This window comes from Nomascus leucogenys, chromosome 23 (assembly GCF_006542625.1).
Source record: "Nomascus leucogenys isolate Asia chromosome 23, Asia_NLE_v1, whole genome shotgun sequence".
NCBI classification, from domain to species: domain Eukaryota; kingdom Metazoa; phylum Chordata; class Mammalia; order Primates; family Hylobatidae; genus Nomascus; species Nomascus leucogenys.
Genome location: NC_044403.1, coordinates 28,864,368 through 28,882,516, shown reverse-complemented (window position 1 = coordinate 28,882,516; position 18,149 = coordinate 28,864,368).

Sequence of the window (18,149 nt, the reverse complement as noted above, 5' to 3'; positions counted from 1 at the left end):
CAGAGACAATTTGACTTCCTCTTTTCCTAACTGAATATGCTTTATTTTTTTCTCTTGCCTGATTGCCCTGGCCAGAACTTCTAGTACTATGTTGAATAGGAGTGGTGAGAGAGGGCATCCTTGCCTTGTGCTGGTTTTCAAAGGAAGTGCTTCCAGTTTTTGCCCATTCAGTATGATATTGGCTGTGGGTTTGTCATAAATAGCTCTTATTATTTTGAGATATGTTCCATCAATGCCTCCAGAATCGACAAAGAACTTTACAAGAAAACAAATCTTTAAACAAATTTACAAGAAAAAAACAAACAACCCCATCAAAAAGTGGGCAAAGGATATGAACAGACACTTCTCGAAAAAAGACATTTATGCAGCCAACAAACATATGAAAAAAAAGCTCATCATCAGTGGCCATTAGAGAAATGTAAATCAAAACCACAATGAGATACCATCTCACTCTAGTTAGAATGGTGATCATTAAAAAGTCAGGAAACAACAGGTGCTGGAGAAATAGGAATGCTTTTACACTGTTAGTGGGAGTGTAAATTAGTTCAACCATTGTGGAAGACAGTGTGGCGATTCCTCAAGGATCTAGAACTAGAAATACCATTTGACCTAGCAATCCCATTACTGGGTATATACCCAAAGGATTATAAATCATTCTACTATAAAGACACATGCACATGTATGTTTATTGTGGCACTGTTCACAATAGCAAAGACTTGGAACCAACTGAAATGCCCATCAATGATAGACTGGATAAAGAAAATGTGGCATGTATACATCATGGAATACTATGCAGCCATAAAAAAGGATGAGTTTATGTCCTTTTGCAGGGACATGGATGACACTGGAAACCATCATTCTCAGCAAACTAACACAAGAACATAAAACCAAACACCACATGTTGCCACTTACAGGTAGGAGTTGAACAATGATAACACATGGACACAGGGAGGGGAACATCACACACCGGGGCTTGTCAGGGGGTGGGGGTCTAGGGGAGAGATAGCATTAGGAGAAATACCTAATGTAGATGACGGCTGACGGGTGCATAAAACCACCATGGCATGTGTATGCCTATGTAACAAACCTGCACATTCTGCACATGTACCCCAGAACTTAAAGTATATATATATAGAAAAAAGAAAGAAATCATTGCCAAGATCAATGTCATAAAGCTCTCACCCTATGTTTTCTTCTATAAAGTTTCAGATCTTAGGTTTAAGTCTTTAATCCCTTTTTGAGTTGATTTTTTTGTATGGTGTAAGGTAGCAGCCCAATTTATTTTCTTGCATGTGGATATCCAGTTTTCCCAACACCATTTGTTGAAGTGACTATCCTTTCCCCGTTGTATATTCTTGGCACCCTTGTCAAAGATTAGTTAACTGTATATACTTGGATTTATGCTGGCCTCTCTATTCTGTTCCATTAGTCTACATGTCTGTCTTTATGCCAATAGCATACTGTTCTAATTAATGTAGCTTTGTGATATATTTTGAAACCAGAAGTATGATGCCCCCCAACTTTTTTTCTCAAGATTGTTTTGGCTATTCAGGATACTTTGTAACTCCAAGTGAATTTGGGGGTTGTTATATTTTTGTAAAAAAAAATGCCACTGGTATTTTGATAAGCATTGCATTTAATCTGTACATTGCTTTGGGTAGTGTGGACATTTTAACAATATTAAGTCCTCTGATCCATGAACACATGATGACTTTCTATTTATTTGTATCTCCTTTAATTCCTTTCATCAGTATTTTAGTTTTCAGTGTATAATGATTTCACTTCCTTAGTTTTTTCCTAAGTATTTTATTCTTTTTGATGTTTTTATAAATGTGTTATTTTCTTAGCTTCTTTTTAGGAAAGCTCACTTTTCTAAGATGCAACTGATTTTTGCTTGCTGATTTTGTATCCTGCAACTTTATTAAATTTATTAGTTGTAACAGTGTTTGTGTGTGTGTGCACACGTGTGTGCACATGTGTGTAGAATTCTGGCACAAAGCTTATTGTCAGCTTTCAGGCCAGATATATGTTGGCTTTGATGGGTCTCTAAATGACCCACTGGTGTGAGAGAATTCCATTCCTAGCTCCTTCTAAATGCGTCTGCAAACTTCTCTTTGTGTTAACATCTTCCTTTCTCTGAAATAAAACCATCCATTATCAAGAGTCCTAGCAAAAATCTTACTGTCAGCTTTCAGGACTGGATACTTGTAGGTTTTGCTGGGTCCCTAAAAGGGCCACTGTTGAGAGATAATTCCCTCCTCGTTCTTTCTAAATCCCAGCCTGCAAATGTCTCTTGGTTCCCTTTGAATTTCCTTGCCCTGCACTGCAGTCTATAAACTGCCTCCAGTCAGTAAGCTGAGAAAATCATAGGGCTCACCTAGTTTGTTTCTCATCTTTCAAGGGATCAAGGTCCTATACTGCCTGTTGTCCAATGTCTTCTAATTCTGTGATACAGGAGGGCAACTGCCAAAGTAGTTGATCCTATTCTAGGTCTCTTATGTGCACACTAATTCTCATTGTAGCCCATCGAAATGGAAGCTTATGGTCATGGCAGAAGGCAAAGGGCAGCCAGTGTGTCATATAGCGAGAGAGGAAGCAAGACAGATGCCAGGCTCTTTTAAACAACTAGCTCTCACATGAACTGACAGAGTGAAAACTCACTCATTACCATGGGGTGGGCACCAAGCCATTCTTGAGGAATCCACTCCCCTGACCCAAACACCTCCCACCAGGCCCCACCTCCAACACTAGGGATCACATTTCAACATGAGATTTGGAGGGGACAAATGTCCAAACCATATCACCTGGGGATTTGAATGCAGGAAGTCTGGCCCATGGTTTTAATCACTCTACTGTATGGACTCTCAAGGAATTATTAGAAATATAAAAATATCTAAAGCATACTAAGATATTTAAAAATCTCTAAAGATACTAAGATATTTAAGATATTTAGGAGTAAGATGTAGCCCTGATCTCAAATTTAAGTAAGAGGATGAATGCAAAGCTCTGGGCTGTAGATAGGAGTTATTTTCATGCCTACAGAATGGTCTGGGCTTTTACTCAATCAGTGCAGAATAGGTGCAGGGTGGGGGGTAGGTATTCCATAATAACTAAGAGACATCATTGATAGGGGAGGCAAGAGGGTGAAACATGCTTCCAATAAAAAGAAGAGTGCCCCTTGAACTAACCTTGACAACATCAATATTCCAAAGACTGATGTGTTCAATTTGCCCAGCAAGGCTGAGAGTCAGCAGTTTGCAGGACAGACGTGACTGTCTAGAGAGCAAATCAGAGAGGATACTTTGCAATTAGAGAAGCTGCCATGAAGGCAGGAAAGTCAGGGTTCTATAGAAAAATAAATAACTGCTGACTGTATAGAATGGCTGCTGTCTCACAACGAAAAGTAACAGACCTGATGTCTGACTTACTCTCCACATTCAAAAAACTGTCTCTATTAATCGTCCTCTTAGAATTATTCCCTCTGGCAGTGAATGGGGTCTTCACAGTTCATTGAATCTATGCACTTGCCTGAAAAACATCAGTCTTAGATGCTTCAGAAATGTCAAGAGTTCAGGGGGTAAATGCTATTTTACATTGTAAATGTTTATCACTATCCTTTTGAAAGTAATAACTAAGGAGGCTCCCTAAAGGGTGACTTATCTTTTCATGGCTGGTTGTTGTCTTTTTTTTTTTTTTTTTTTGACTCAACTTCTTACAGGATGAATTTCTCAGCTATATTAACACTGTACCAGGAATTTATTTATTCGGTTGAAAACCTCTCAGTCTTCTGTATATATTTACGCAATAGGCTTTATAACACCTTGTCTTGCTTATCCAATACCTTGGAGGCAGGCTGCTCTACTCCAAGAGATGTGTCCCTGTAAACCTTCAGTATTTTATTTTATTTTTTAATGTAAATGCCTCTCTCAGTCAATCTATCATCCTTTTGTGTGATGATGTTTGGGGCTTCTTTCTATCCTTGGGTTGAAAAATGTACTTTCCATTTATAGCAGTTATTAATTTATTGTCTTTCAGCTCCAAGCCCAATTTCTTCATCCTGCTTTGTACGACTGGGGCTGAACTCTCCAGGCCATATTTTTCCTTTGCCAGCTGGCTCCATGTTAGGCTTTGACAATAAGGAGTGTGGAAGGAACAATGCACGGCTGGAAGACAGAGGCCTTTTTCTTCTTCATCTAGTTTTCTGTTTTCCCATGCAGTGGCAGGCAGATCGGCATGCGGTTATCCCGGTCAGGGTTTACAGCAGTGGCAGGCTGCCCTATGCAGTTTAACAGCGGGTGCCCTTCAGCAAGTTTCCTTGGCACCAGGACTACAGGCAGCATGTTCCTGTAATAACCAGGAACTCTCCTCAGAGGTCTGAATCCAGCCTTGCAGGGACCTTTTCTACTAGTTTGTAAGTTCCTTCCTTGTTCATTTTTCCCTTAGTCTTAGGTGTAGTAGCCACTTTCTGCAGTTAACTGCCTTGCTGCTCCTTAGAGTTCTTTTCCCCTTTTAGTAGTTAACAGAACTTTAGTCAACAATTCTTTATATTAAATTTTCCCTGTCCAAATTTCTGCTGTGATTTCTGTCCGTTGCTTGAACTCTGATACAACATCTAAGGACACTTTGGTCTTTGATTCTTATTTTTGAAAGATGGTGACAAGAATAAAGGAGTTCTCTGTGTGTGTGCGTGTGCGCACGCACACTTGCCATTAATATAGATTTAAAAGCAGCAGAATAACACAGTGGATAGTACAGGGTACTAAAGCCAAATTGGCTTTGCCACTTCCTAGCTATGTGCCCTGGGGTGAGGTGAGTTGCCTTAGTGTCCTCATCTGTAAAATGGAGATAGAGTGGCTAGAATATACCCAGTTAAATTTGAATTTCAGATAAATCACAAATAATTTCTTAATATAAGTATATCCCAAATATTGTACGGGTATCCTTCCTGCATTCTTATTTGCTAAATCTGACAAGACTAGTATTACATCATAAAAGGTTAAATTAAGGCCGGGTGCAGTGGCTCACACCTGTCATCCCAGCACTTTGGGAGGCCAAGGTGGATGGATCACCTGAGGTAAAGAGTTCGAGACCAGCCTGGCCAGCATGGTGAAACCCTGTCTCTACCAAAAATACAAAAAATTAGCGGGGCATGATGGCAGGCACCTGTAATCCCAGCTACTCAGGAGGCTGAGACAGGAGAATCGCGTGAACCCAGGAGGCAGAGGTTGCAGTGAGCCAAGATCGCGCCATTGCACTCCAGCCTGGGCAACAGAGCAAGACTCCACGCACCTCCTCCCCACCACCAAAAAAAAAAAAAAAAAAGGTTAAATTAGTTAATATATATGAAGGGCTTGGTAACAATCACCCACCCAGTAGTTAGTAGCCCTTTTGTTTCTTTGCTACAGTGTACTCGCACCGTTTTTTTCAGGGACACTCTGCCATGAATTATAATGCTCCTGCATCATCTATTGATCCCTCTAACTGCATTTCCCACAGCTCCCCGCCAACCCCCATCCTTCAAAGCAGCAAGGCCAGGCAGTCTTTTCGGGCGGGAGTGGTTACTGATTAGACTGGAATATGCATCTGACCCAAGGTAGCTCAATCATAGACTGGGATTCAACCCATGAGGCAGCCCAACAAGAAGGATGTTGTCCAATAAATGTAGTAGGATTCTACGTTAAGCAGTCAGAATTTAGGTTGGGAAATACAGAGGGAATGGATCAGTGAGTACCAAAGGAAAGAAGGGCAGATATGCAGAGATGAGAAAATTTGTCATGTGAGATGGTTCCAAAGGGAGAGAAAGAGGGCAGGTATCTTAAAAACTGCTGAAATCCTGATTTTTTTTCCAGCTCCAGTTCTTATGTAGTCCTACAATAAACTCCTTTTTCTGCTCTTTGCAAACAACACACACACACACACGCAAACACACAATCGAGTAAATAAGCATTCCAACTTCATCTAACAAACTGTGTGCTAGGCACTATTAGAGAAGGTGGGGATAGACTTGAGAAGCAGCACCTCTCTCCGAAGATCTTGGAGTCTAGACAGTGGGGAATGCAAGGAAGACTTGTGTATAGTAAGGGGCAATATAAATGTTCTCATGCTAGGAAACTATGAAATGGGAGCAAATCTCTCCTTTTCTTGCTCTTACTTCTAGGCATTGAACTACACCAACATTTGGTGTCATGTCAATGTTCTGAGATTACAATTATGGAAAAGTAGAAGGAACACAGGAAGCAGAAAGCCTTCAGTACTAGGAAAAGCAAGGTATTTTATAGCTTAGGGCCATGTGAGTACAAACACCCTATCTTTTTAATGTATAGATGTGTAATTTGATGTGTGTATGTGCACATGTATACACGCACACAAACATAGATATTATAGACATAGTAAAGCAAAATGGATCTGCCACATCTGTAATGTTTACGAGACAACCAGACAACGCCCCTCTGCTGGATCACACTCATGTTTCCTACGATTTCTAAGTATTGTGAATGGCTGAATTATTCTTAACCAAAGGCTTGGGGGGTCACATAAAAGAGGACAAAGGATGGGGAGAGGTGGCACTGATGGTGTAAGAAGCAGGCACCAGGAGGTAAAAATGCAATAGCAGCCAAGAATCATACTTGGGAGACACAGCTAGAAGATTGCCTAGAAGTGGGTGAAGCTAGCAAACCTACTGGAAAGGTTTTGCATATTCATTAGCTCAGGATATGTCCATCTCAGTGCTAACAAATAAGCAGAAACTTAGCTGTGCCCCTCGTGGAACTCAGTGGCATATTTACAAAATAGATTAGCACACTGCAAATCTATGTGCTGTGATGTATATCTATGTGAGCAGAGGACAACTGTTTTCTCTTGTTTGAAGAATTTGCAGGGCCGCTTTCTCTCTCGAGGCCTCCAACTCCTTGTTAATACGCAGGACTACACACAGGAATCCTGACTGAGGAGAGTCAACATGGTCATAAGAACCTCCCCCAAAATATTTTACTCCCCCCTTGGTCAATCATTCCAACTACCTACAATGTTTTTTCCTCCAGAAATTTATCCCTACCTTTTTGATCTAGTAGCGATGATACCACGAAGAGATTATTACAGGTGAATGATGGAATGCTGCTATTCATTCACAGACATTTGTTAAGCCTACTCAGTGCCAGATTATACCGTTAGATACACAGTACTTATTATAGCCCAGGCTGCATCCTGTGCCCTCTACATAGGTTAACTCACTTCACCATCACAACAGCTCTGAGAGGTACTTTTACTGATGAGGAAACTGAAGTACAGAGAGGTCACACAGCCAGCTAGTGCTCGAGGCAGGATTGAAACCCAGGCTGTCTGGCTTCAGAGTCTATATTGCTAATGATTATGCCATGCTACCTTGAATACAAATGTCTAGCATAAGTCTCATCCTCTAAGAATTTAAAAGTCTAGTGGGTGTAGGCTGGGCATGGTGGCTCACGCCTGTAATCCCAGCACTTTGGGAGGCTGAGGTGGACGGATCACGAGGTCAGGAGTTCAAGACCATCCTGGCTAACGTGGTGAAACCTCGTCTCTACTAAAAATACAAAAAATTAGCCAGGCGTGGTGGCGGGTACCTGTAGTCCCAGCTACTCGGGAGGCTGAGGCAGGAGAATGGTGTGAACCCAGGAGGCAGAGCTTGCAGTGAGCCGAGATCGCGCCAATGCACTCCAGCCTGGGCGACAGAGTAAGACTCTGTTTCAAAACAAAACAAAACAAATAAAAAAGGTCTAGTGGATGTATCCCTAGTCTGTCATCCTTTCAAAATGAGAGTTCCAAGTTCCAGCTCCTCCTGCCCTCTTTAAGCATGGAGGATGCAGTGGTTGGACACCAAGGGCCACTGAAAATAAACCTGCATTTCCTTTTCAGCTTCCCACTGTAGAACAGGCTGATAACCACTCTAAATGATAATTGGAAGATCTTCTCGGGCTTTGTAATAACAAAACTTCAACTGAAGATTGCTTTAGGGTGATTTATTTGATCCAAGAAAATGATGCACAAATTAAACCACACTTTCCCAGTGAATTACACTATAATTGCAGGGAGGGAATTTATTACTTTCTTTAAAAGGAGTCTGGGCAGATGAACACATTTGGTAGAAAAACAACTCAATGCAGACAGCCCATGGGCAGTGTGCATTACAGGTTTAAGTATTTGCTATTACTGAAACAGCAGCTAAATACACCTCAGCGTTGGTCCTCTAGGATCCAAGTCTGATCAAAATTTCCACACAGTGGGTTAATGATCCAAGCTGAGAACAAAATGCAACTGGAGAAGTGGAAAATAAACAGTCAAAGGCACTGTTGACAGCGAGATCCTATTTCCAGTGGTTCAGAGGCCAGAAAGGGAGGGATGAAAGTTAACTCTGCAGATGGATGAAATGCTAGAGTCCCCAGGTTGCAGGGCAGTAACATAAGCTCAGATATCCGGGCCCTAAGTGCCTCTATAGATCCTGGCACCTGACAACCTCCTCACCCTAACAGACAACCTGGGGAACTGACTGTTTTCTGCAGGCACTAAGCAGTAGTTGGGATCGAGGCAGGTAGGACTAAGCAGCTGGGATGCCAGGGCCGATCTTCCATGTAGCTGAGGTTTTCAGTTCCTCATACAGTCCAATTTATGTCTCACTCATTCCAGTAACAGGGCTTGCTATTCTCTTTTTGGATACTAATGTCTTTGGGCTCTCCTCCTTAGAATCTTTTTTAAGTTTTGTATTTTCGTGAGTGAGAAAACCCACTGTGTCTCGGTGCTGGGCTTTGGGGTCAGACAGATGTGAGTTTACATCCTTCTTTGCTGTCTAAGCTCGGACAGGTCACAATCTTAGCTTTAGACTGCTTATTTGCAAACTTCGGTTGATAATGCCCAGTCCACTGAATTGTGTTAATTGAAATAATGTATATAATGAGAAATCATTATTCTGTTATTAAGGAGCATTCATGTGTGACTCGTAAGACCTATGTTTCTAAAGAAAGGTAAAAATGGTATACTAACAACATAAGTAAACCCAGACTACTAAAATTTCTGAGTTGGAAGAGACTTTGGAGATCACCTGGGATAGAAAGGGTGCTGAATAAAAAAGAGGGTGGAAGAGAGGAAGGCGAGGAATTGAGGTATTTCAAAGACAAATATCATCTTAATTCATGCTCACACACGCAAAAAATCTTTCTTGAACGTCAACTGCGTGCAAGGCACCATGCTAGACATTGTCATTGCCTAAAGATTGCTAGAATCTAGTAGGGCAGATAAGGTATGAACCCATCTTGTGCTAAGACTTATGAGAGAGTGGTTCTAAGGACAAGCACATGTACTCCTGGAGGGAGATCAGAAAGGTAGTTTCTGTGTCACACCTACCCTGGCAAGTTGCCTCGTCCATCTGCCAGTCTTTCCTTCATTAAAGGTCCCCAAGAAAAGCAGTTTCATAGCTGTCCCTGGTCACCAATTCCATGCCTCAAACTGTGACAGGCAATTCTTTCTAAAGTCTAACTGACACATCTTGTGCCATGGTTTAAATCCAATTCCTCTTGTCTGTTCTCAAAGAAGATGGAGAGCAGCTGGCCCCCACCTTCTGCATAATAACCCTCTCAGGGGTTGGATACTGTCATTAAGTTGCCCTTGAGGTCTGGATTCATTATCCATTGTGGGCTGACTGAAAAAACAGAAGATGAAGACATTGTATTTCATTTTCCCGGCAAATGGGTTCCTGTGGGAATGTGGTGACACAGAGGACCGTGCAAGTTGCCTTTGGCCATGGACAAGATGTTGGGGTAGGCAGCTGCAAGGTGGTCAGTGATTTTCTCCCAAGGACAGTAGATAGACTAAGATGCATCCTGGGAACACTTCATCACTACTGTCACCCACAGAAGTTCATCCCAAAACTTCAGTTGTAGAGGACAAGGGAAATGTGTGCCCTATCTAGACAACCATCTTCTTAGGGAGAATCAGGCAGCAAAATGAGGAGTAAAGAGAGAAATAAAGACTGTATTTTAGTTCAGTCCTAACTAGTTTTATCTCATTTTGTCAGTTATTTAAAAAGATACACTTATTTATGTATTAATCATACTTTTTATTTTCTAAATTTTATAGTGCCCTGTTGGCCAGGGACAGACTGGCCCTCCCAGGGCTGGCTAATTCCTAGATAGCAAAGGACTCTGCTGAGGGTCTCTTTCATATGCACACCAAACAATCCAAAGGCCATATCTCCAACCACAACTTTAACTCTCATACAGCAAGCCAGTATTTCCCCTGACCTAAACCACCCCAGGACCAGGTGTCAAACAACCAGAGACCACCTTTATAATCCAGGGCCTGCTGACATTACCAAAACTACTATCCAACCCCCAAACTTGCTCATATTTGCCTTCCTTGTCTCATCCATTACTTCCCTGGAAAACCAAAATAAATGCTCTGGGCCATGTTTTCCCCTCTCACCTCCTTCTACCTCCTGACTGACCCTGATACTTCCCCCACGTGGCCCTGCATGGCATGGCATGGACCCTTCTCTTAAGTATAAGAAAGAAAACTTCATTCAAACTCTGTGTCTGTCACCTTATCGTACCTGATTAAAACAAATCCTGAGTATCTTAGCCTGTTTTGTGCTGCTATTAAAAACAAAACAAAACAAACAACAACAACAAACCTGACAGTTCTCTCACAGTTCTGGAAGCTGGAAATTCCAAGATCAAGGTGCCAGCATCTGGAAAGGGCCTTCTTGCTGTGTCCCCACATAGCAGAAGGTAGAAGAACAGGAGAGAGCAAACCCACTACCTAGAGTGCTTTTTATAGCAGTATTAATCCTAAACACCTTCCAAAAGGTCCTACCTCCCAACTGTTGTATTGATGATGAAGTTTCCAACATGTGAATTTTGGAGGGCACAGAAACATTCAAACCACAGTGCTGGGTAAAAATCTGGAAACAATTAATCACATCTTAAATCATTTAGATAATATGCCTCAAATTGTAGTAATATTAAACCACAAAGTACTTAATATTGTTGGGGTAATATTGCCCATTGCTGAGGTAGTAACTTCCAATCTAAGGAGTACTTTGTTATTTGCAAATATTGACCATTAAGCTTCCTTGTATTTTGTTATACTTCTCTCCCAGAAGTTCAACATTTGACAGACATCAGCTTTCAGGAGGTATTCAGAGGTAACTCATTCATCATTTACCTGTCTAATGGTGTTCAGACAGATATATATTTTCTGTCCTTTAAGAACTCTATGAAAGGAAACTAGATTTTTGTTAAGTACAAACAATATTTATATAGTATGCAAATACATCATTCTTTTGCTATCATCAAAACAAAAAACATCCATGGACATGCATCTTAATTTCCTTGTCAGAATTTCCATCTTCCTTTTTTTCTTTTCTCTCTTATTTTCCACATCGTGCTGTCAGTACTCCTTGATTTCCATCAGAGGCTCTTTCCATGCACTTAACCTTTAAGATAAAAAGGCCTTTGTTCTAATCTACCTTCACATACAGCAAATCCCATTTTTGTTTGTATTGTAGCTTGTCTCCTCAGACCAGATTGACATGGGGACCTTCATGTACAGCAAATCTCATTTTGCTGACAGCAAATCTCATTTTGAAAGCAAGAGTCTTGGCTAAGTGTCTTGGTCAAAATCATACACCAAGGTACACAATGAATTCAGGACTTTTGACTTTTGGCAACCGATGGGAATCTTGGGCAATAACATTTGTTACAGGCTAAATGCCCCCAAATTCCTATGTTGAAATCTTATCCCCCATGTGACAGTATTTGGAAGTGAAACTTTTGGGAAGTAATCACATCTGCAGGCACCTTGATTTTGGACTTCCCAGCCTCCAGGTCTGTGAGAAATAAGTTTCCACTTAAGCTGCCCAGTCTGTGGTATTCTGTTAATAGTAGTCCAAACTAGGACAATGTTCTTCCTAAAAAAATATAATACCAAATCTGAATAGAGGTGTAGAGATGGGATGAAATGATCTTTTAAGAAGCCTTTCAGTCTGAATGTATTTTCTAATAATATCCTGCTAAAGAGTAATCTAGTGATTAAATAATATATCCAGGTATGGTTACTGTAACCCAAAACTCAAGTGCATCCCTGGATATTTACTGCAGACCTCTATACTTGCCCAATAGTATACTTTTATGTCCTATGTGGTAGACCAATTTTTGGATAGCACAAACGAGAGAGGGATGACTAATAGTTAGGTAATAGAATTAAGATAAAACAATTTTTTTGAAGCTGGAATAACGGGTTAATACCAGTAAGATAAAATTTAATAGGGACGTTGCTTCTGTTACGTCTGAGTCACAGTCCCTTTCCCAGTGAAAAGACTTTTGAAATTTATTACATATGGTTTAAACCCTGCATCTTCCTTAACATTATACCCTAAGCACTTTCTCATGTCACTAAATATTCTTCAGAAAGATCATTTTCACAGACTCATGATAATCCATCTTGCGTTTATATTTAATATTACCCTCTTTTTGGCCATGTATGTTGCTTCTAATTATTTATTGGAATTACATATTAGGCTACAGTATTTTGTATAAAAAATAATTTAACAGGGACAAATGTAAAGGTCTTTGTTTAGGCTCAAAACCTCAATCATATAATTATAGATTCTATTTTTCTGGGCTTCTAGAAATTTTTAGAAAAAAAATCTGTGATTTTTTTGTTAGTGACAAGTGCAATATTCCTCAATAGTGCAACCAGTATGAGGTTAATGTCAGGAAGATACATTAGTTCCACTGTACTCTGTGATAGTCACATTACAGCTCAAATACAGTATCTGTTTCAGATGTCACCCTTCATAAGCAACATGGAGAGATATTTAAAAGACATCAATACAATTTGAGAATTTATCAGATGAGGGATGGCTGAAAGAAGGGAGGGATTTAATACTGAAGAAGAGAAGACATTAGGTCATAAGATCTTAGATTTCAAATACAGGAAGGAATATGCTGGGGAAGCTTATATTTACTCCAGTGACTGAGAGCTATATATAAGGCACATTTCAGATGTGGCCTAGAGCAGTTAAAAAAAAAAAAGAAAAGAAAAACCCTCCAAAAGCTAGGGACACCACAATGAATTTTAATAGACTACCTTCTTCCCACTGAGGACTGTAAGATTGGAAGGGCTGGCTAAAATCAGAAATGGTATGAGTTAGAAACAGCTGGTTCCTCCTCTTCTGCGTATTCTTGGATGTTAGCATTCTTCAAGGTTCCATCCTTGACCTCTCAACACTTTCCACACTTATCTTGGGTGAACTCAGCCACTTCTATAGCTTTAACAACCACTTATCTAAAGGTGGCTTTTACATCTATATTTCTAGCCCTGATTTTTCTCTTTGAGTTCCTTACCATCTAGAGAAGTCTTTACCAAACCATGGCAGGAATTAAGCCAGCTTCAGGATGCTTGCAATCAGAAACCGAAAGGCCACCAGAACTCTCCTATCTCTCATATTTGCTTCTCTCTGTGTTAGTTTCAGTTTTCCCTACTGAATACCAGCTTCTTACACATATAAAAGACAAAACCACTAGCATCTCTAGAGTTGCAACTTCCCAGATCCATCATCAGATTTCTCTTAGTGACAATTCAAAATTCAAAAATACCAGGGAAGAGGTCAGATTGGGTCACGCACCCATGCTTAGGCCAAACCCTGTGGACCAGCGTAGAGTACGAGACACTATGACTGAACCAGCTTGCATCTGGTAGCCACCCCTAGAACAATCACTACAGATAAGGAGATAGCGCCCTGTATTCTAAAAGGTGAGAACAGCGGCAGGGGTAGAAAGCAGCTCTTCTTAGGTTCACATATACAAGTTGAGGCAGGGGAGAACAGGTTACCACTGCTGTTCCAGGAAAAAAGAGCAGTGCCCACCGCACTCTCCAACCATGCTCTGTCTTCCACATTGTTAACCTCCACTAATGACGTCTCTACACACCCAGTCTTACAAACTGTGCCCCAACTTCTTAAAAACTCTGGTCAGTTCCTCAAACAAAACCCAAACTCCTTAACTTAAAATACGAATCCCTTTCCAACCATGCTTAACATTATTTTTTCTCTCCCCAAATTATTCTGTTCCATTCCCACTCCCTGCTTTCCCCACACGACCATGTGTTGCTGCGGCACACGCTTCAGACACACAGGGCCCTCTCCTAGCTCTACACACTGGTCCGTGATTTGTAGGGATTGGATTGTCCTTTTTCACTTCCGTCACATGCTATTTTCCTACAAGATTCAGGTAAAATGTTGCCTTATTACCCTGAGGTTACACCTACCCTACTCTCCAGGAATAGCTGATCCCTTGGCTTTTTGCATTTCCCATGATAGGGAATTCCTGTGTCTGACGAGCACTTAGCACATGGAATTACTTGTTTGATTACACAACTGTCTCCTCAGTAGGCCAAGAGCTTCCAGAAGGTAAGGACCACACCTTGTTCATCTTTGATGTTAATCCAGCACAGGGCCTGGCATATAACTGCTGGCACAGAGTAGATAGTAAATAAATATTTAATAACTAAAGCAATAATTTAAAACTTCTAATTTTAAGATTCATTTGGTAGTTTTAATACCTGCAACCACATAATAACAAAACTAAGACTTCCTTCCTCTCTGTTTCTTCCTTCCTTCCAGAAATGAGAGTGAATTAATGGATAATGAATGTTTCCTTTGTTTTCATTATTTCTATCCAAAATATTTCAAATTTATCCAATTCTATTGCAGCACCCACCACCAGTATTGTCATCAACTTCTGAACCATTTTCCCTGTCATTAGTCCAAAATGGAGATATATTTTATTTTCCTTGGGTTTGAAAATATACATTAAATCTATGACAATCTAGATATTATAAAAGTATCAGGTGACTATTGCTGCTTCTGTTCAAGTTGGCAATGAAAAGTATAAGAGATATACAAAATCATACTATCCTTATCCATAACCCTGTCCGGCCCCCTGGTCCACTAACGGTTTTCTGGAATGGATGAGAAACAGATATGCCTGGAAGCCAAGGGAAATGGACGTTAATAACTCAAAATCACAGACTTGTTCTCATTTATGTTGCCTGGCCTTTCTGTGGCTTGTTTTTTCTCCCCTGCATGCCAAGTTCCTTACTTATGTTTCTTGAGAAGCGAAGGATACCATGCCACTGCAGTATGACTTCTTCCAGCCTAGCAGGGGTTTACTCATGGCCCCACAGAGGCCCTTCTCCTGGAACAGGACAGCCAGCAGTGATTATTGTATCTAAGTATTGAGCAACTAGCATATTGCAGACATTGTGCTAAGTGCTCCATATACTCACACAGCCTCAGGTAATTCTCACAACTGCATTCAAATGTGAGGAAACAGCAGTTCTGAGAAGCTGGTCAACTTCTCCAAGGCTACATGGCTAGAAAGTAGCAAATCCGGGGCCGGGCGCGGTGGCTCACGCTTGTAATCCCAGCACTTTGGGAGGCCGAGGCGGGCGGATCACGAGGTCAGGAGACCATCCTGGCTAACATGGTGAAACCCCGTCTCTATTAAAAAAAATACAAAAAATTAGCCAGGCGAGGTGGCAGGCGCCTGTAGGCCCAGCTACGCGGGAGGCTGAGGTAGGAGAATGGCGTGAACCCCGGGGGGCGGAGCCTGCAGTGAGCCGAGATCGCGCCACTGCACTCCAGCCTGGGTGAAAGAGCGAGACTCCTTCTCAAAAAAAAAAAAAAAAAGAAAGTAGCAAATCTGGGTCTGTTGCTAGCATCACCTGACTCTAAAACCTGTTTTTTATGAGAACACATTGCTTTTCAAACACAAAATCCTGACACATACCTTTCACGATGCTACTCTCTTGCTACAAAAATTCTTTAAATGAACAATATCAGTGCTAAGATCTTGCATATATGGTGGTAGCACAACACGATTACATTGGAAGACAGATCACTAGACTGGGAATCACACTGCCTGGGGTCTCTGCCTGGTTCTGACATGGAAACATGATCGCAGGCATTCAGTCCCTCCTGTCTTCCACAGTCACAAATTATTTGGCCTCACCTCAATTTTGTAGGAAGAGTATAAAAAATATACCTATAAAATATTTGTGGTATACCAGTTCAAGTCCTAAGACTTTGAGAGAAGGATTTCAGAAACATCTGGAGCTGATACGTCCTGTGTTTCAATTTGAAGCTAAGTTTATGGCCCATCTTTTCTGACACACATTTTTTTAAAAAGAGCATAGAATATCATATCTCAGAGGGCATATTGTGTTCTGAGGTGTTAACTTCAGAATGTTGAGAACCCGAGTTTTTATTTGTGCCAAGAAGGCAGGCAAAACTTGGGGGCTCCACAACTTAAGCATGATGGAGAACACAGCCAGGAGGCAGTGCCAGAGGTGAGTAAGAAGCTGGGGAGTACAGCCAGAAAAACGTTAGGGGATTAAGAATCTTTCTGGCAAGGTGAGGGATGGGTGGGCTGAAGAAGTAAGGTTGACAGGGAACTCACTGGTAACAGTCTTTTTGTGTACGGCCTCAGAAAATGGCCAACGATCTTTTTCTAGATTAAGTTAAATTAATGCAACTTCATCTGAGGAAAGAAGGAAAACAGATTAGATGACAGTATGTGGTATGGTTATTTAAGAAGAATTTTCACCAGGCAAAATTCTAAAAGATTAGACTAGTTTCCTATTGGGAAGATGTGCCCTTTTCCTAGCAGTTATTATAAACGGGATAAATACTTATGTCGGTGGATTTGACCAGGGGTTGTCCCACCTGGTGGCAGGGGCTAGATAACTTCTGGAAGGTCCTTTGACCCTGCTCTCTAAAATGTAGCTATGAACTCAGCGACCAGTTTGTTGTGCCAGTTCCGAAGCAAGATGCTGCCACCTAGCGTCTGCTGTTGTCACACGCAGTAGCACCTAACTGCCTACATACACTTTCATTAGAAAAGCCCTGATAATGTAGTCTGTCCTTCAGTCGGACAAAATAGGCCTAAACACTAAAGCCATGTGGAAAATGGAATCAACATTGAATTATTTGTTAAACTAGAATATTCTTTTGAGAAGAATGTAAGAGCAGTCAGCATAGCACTGAATCATGAAAATCCAGGGTTCACCTACGTTGCCTGTGGGTCAACTATGTAAACAGCTACAGAACATGCAGAGAACTCGTTCTGAGTGTCTTTAATGTATAGACATAGACCCAAGCAGTGGAATATACGAGGAAAGAAATTACAGATCAAGGCCAGGCGCGGTAGCTCAAGCCTGTAATCCCAGCACTTTGGGAGGCCAAGGTGGGCGGATCATGAGGTCAGGAGATAGAGATCATCCTGGCTAACACGGTGAATCCCCGTCTCTACTAAAATTACAAAAAAATTAGCCGGGCGTGGTGGCGGGCGCCTGTAGTCCCAGCTACTCGGGAGGCTGAGGCAGGAGAATGGTGTGAACCCAGGAGGTGAAGGTTGTAGTGAGCTGAGATCGCACCACTGCACTGCAGCCTGGGTGACAGAGCGAGACTCCACTTCACAAAAAAAAAGAAAAGAAAAAGAAATTATAGACCAAGGTAAGAACCAGTCTTCTAGCATTCAGAATTGTCTACAGTATGTAGCATTTCCTAATCACTGGAAGTATCCAGTACAAGCTGGAATACTTGTGGGAAAGCTGAAGAAGGCATTTAAACTAGCAAAATGGTTAACTGAAACACAATTTTATCCAAGACTTCTTATCCAAGACTTGGAGAACCTTGAAGGCAGAGATTTCACTATTGTGTCCTGTGTTTAGGATCGTGCCTGGTATGGAGTACAGGTACTCACTTGGTGGTTTGAATGAGTAAATACATTCTCTTACAATTTCCCAGGAGGAAGAAAAGTAGCCCAAATAAAAGCTAGACAAGTTGAGAACAAAAAGAACAGCCTCTGACATTTAGAAACTGGCCTGGTACTCACAGCTAAGGCATGTTATTCTGATGAACCTAAACTATCTCATCAAAAACCAACCTCTGACAAGGTTATTCTGAGACTACAATAAAATGAGACAAAACAAGGTCATTTCATAATTGTGTCTAAGAACAGACAAAAATAAGGTCACTGTGCCACCCACAGAATTCCAACCACTTCTCTCAGCCAGATGAGCAACTGCTTCTGCTTTGCTAATTACAGCTTATCCTCAGC